This window comes from Glycine soja, chromosome 19, assembly GCF_004193775.1.
Source record: "Glycine soja cultivar W05 chromosome 19, ASM419377v2, whole genome shotgun sequence".
NCBI lineage: Eukaryota > Viridiplantae > Streptophyta > Magnoliopsida > Fabales > Fabaceae > Glycine > Glycine soja.
The window spans coordinates 29,980,812-29,984,273 of record NC_041020.1 but is presented as its reverse complement, the minus strand read 5'-3'; positions in this window follow the sequence as shown (position 1 = coordinate 29,984,273).

Sequence of the window (3,462 nt, the reverse complement as noted above, 5' to 3'; positions counted from 1 at the left end):
TTTAGGCTATAAGAAGCAAGTTTTAACCACTATGCTACACAAGCCATTAGCATACTTATGAAACCAGTAATTTGAGAACAAGATGCTAAATTGGTTTAGGCTACAACAAGCAAGTTTTAACCACTATGCAACATTTGCTTTTAACCAATGTAGTGTATATGGTCCTTAAGCACACGGGTTAGTAGATCAATCTTTAGGTCAATGTATATGAAATAACATCTTTTCTCTTTTTTGCTTGATCATTATTAATTCTGATGGCAATATCAATAGATACAAAGCCACAACTGATATAGAAGTGGCCCCTGCAGCAAAATATAGAAGTTTAGTTGCTGCCACAGCTGATATTCTCTGGATTCAAACTCTTATCTTGGAACTTTCAGTCCCTCATTCTAGACCTAGGTAGGTTAATTATTCACCATGAAGTAAAAAGAAAGTATCATTTGTATATGCAGATAGATATATAACATAACAAGGCAGCTAGAGAGAGAGAGAAAATAGAGAAAGAGAATGATAGTAAGGGAGAAGTTCATTTATGTTCCAAATTTCAGTGACATGATTGATTCATTGATTAAATTCGAACCAGCATGGCTAAAAGCTTTTGAGTTCTGCCCTTAATTCTTTTTTCATTCTTCTGTATTTTATACTTTTTTTTCTATAGTTCATTTCATCATCATTGTAACTATAGCTGCCCATTATAAAATAGCTTAGACAATCTAGGTCTGCTGCTTCTGAACCTTTTATTTATCCTTGAAGTAGTTTATTTTTTTTTCTATTTGTGTTCAACTAGTGAAGAGTGAAGACTGAAGTTGTTCTGTCAGACTCCTTGATTTTCCTTTCATTTTGACGGAAGCCTAAGCAATACACTGCCACTGAATTGCCAGTAAGAAAAATTGGTCATGAAACACACACACACACACACAAACCCTAATGACACACACACACACGTATGATAGAAACACATAGACACACACTGATGACACACACACACACACACACACACACACACACACACACTCATCATACAAACACACACACACACACACACAAGTTTGATAACAAATTTGTTCAATTATACATGCATAAATTTGTTTAGTTCTGACTTGTTAGCTGTGACAAGGTAGCTGGCCTCTTCATAAGGTACTTATCTAAGTTTAACTTAAATTCTACTGCAGTGGTGAAGACCTACTAATATTAGTGAAAACAAATTTGCCTACTGTACCTTAGTTAATTTGTTCACAGTTGTAAAAAATGAATTGATTTTAACTTGAGTTATTCGTATTTTAAGTTTTCAAATATGCTTGCATGATTGTATTTGTATGAGGATTATATTCTTTTTTTATATAAATTTTGGCAAGCTGAACAATTGTTAGTGTAATGCTGGTATTTTTATTTTTTTTAAAACATAAAAAGTATATTTTATAGATAAAAGTAGCAGAGGTACTAAAGATACAAGATAGTTATAGTTAGAACTGAATTTATCAATGTGACCTTCCCTGCCATTGATAGAAGTTTATGGTTCCACTTAGACAGCTTTGCTTCAAATTTTTTAATCAATGTTTCCCACACCAAGCAGCTAGAAGGCTTAGCCCCTATAGGAATCCCCAAATACTGAAAAGGAGTCTCCATCTGCCTACACTTGAGAAAATGAGCTGCATCATGAACCCAGTTGATATCAACTCCAATTATCCCCACACTACCTTTGGAAAAATTAATCTTCAACCCAGATACCATTTCAAAGCCCCTAAGCATGGCCTTCATCACAATTACATTATCCCATTAGGCTTCTACCACAAAGACAGTATCATCTGCATATTGCAGAATGTTTATTGGCACCTTCTGCTTTCCTACTAGATAACTTCTGTAAAGACCTTTGGTTAAAGTTGTCCTCATCATACCAGTCAAGCATTCTGCCACAATATTAAAAAGAAAAGGGGCTAAGGGGTCCCCTTGCCTCAAACCTCTAGTGGGAGAAAATTCCTTTGAGGGGCTGCCATTTATTAGAATGGAAATAGTAGCTGATTGATTACATGCATTGATCCATTTTCTCCATATGGGGAGAAATCCCATTCTGTCCATCATATAATCCAGAAAGGACCATGAGACAAAGTTGGAAATTCCTGCAGGTCAGATTCCATTCCCAGGATGTATCAGAAAAACTTCCCACTTGCTGGATGAGGTTATGTTGTTGTCTAGATATCTGATACAGCCTTGGAAATTTTTGCATTAATGCAACTCCTTCACCATTCCAGCAATCGGGAGTGATCATAAAATAGAAAAACTAACATGAATTTAATTTAAATTACTGCTTTGTTATCATTGTTGATGAATGTTCTAGCATTCATGAGTATTGACTTTGGTTTAATGGCTTCCATTTCTTTTAAAGGATTAAATCCTGCTCTGATATTGGATGACCATTGGTTGAAATGAATACCAAAATCCTTCTCCAAATGTGTCAGCCATGTCCATGACCATTGGTGTTTTTTTTTTCCAGGTTATCATAGACTACTTTTAATTGACATTGTTGTTGAAGGTCGTTCGGGTTATAGCAACTCCAGGTACGTACGTAGGAACTAGTATGTATATACTGCTGTTTCATTTAAAATGTTATATAGTGGTGTTTGCTTTAAAATGTTATATACTGGTGTTTGATGTAAAATGTTGCATACTGGTTTCAATGAATGAGGAATTGAGTCCCTTAGGAAATGAATTGATGTAAAAAACAGAAAACCTTCTGCAGTGCTTATTTTTCCATCCACATTTTTTTTTGATCAGCCAAGATAAATTATATTTATATATATTGTGAGTACCAGAGGTACAAAATAGTACATGAATTAGATTGACTTGCCAGCAACATGGTTCCAAGCTCAAACTGAGATCAGTCTCGCAAGGAACCAAAGCTAGGTATTACAAAGACCTTCAACACCCACTATCTATGGTTTCTACCCCCCTGAAAAGACAAATCCTGATGCTATGTTAGACGACCAATAGCTGTAGGTGAAGGCAAAGTCCTTCTCAAAGTTCTTCAGCCATGTCCATAGTGTAAAAATAGCATCCTCCATTAACTTGTTACCATCAAAAGTTTCATTAGAGAAGATGATTTTATTCCGGTGCTACCACACTGTCCATGTGAGGGCCAACCACCAACTTATCCATCGGTTAAGACGAATTCTACTAGGCAAACAGAACGCGTGCTGGGAAAAGTGCTGCCACGGTTTCTGCAGAAAAGCTCCATGAATGTTGACCCATGTCATAGATTCCCACCATAATAGAAGTATTCTATCACATGTCAAAAATACATGTGCTTCATTCTCCTCAGAATTCCCACAAAATGGGCATAATGTGTCATTAATTGCCACCCTTCTCCTCCTCAAATTTGTCTTTGTTTGTAGTCTCTCCTTTAATTACCGAATATTGTCCAGTAGGGTCTATTTTCCAGATCCACTCATCTTTTTTGTGAATTTG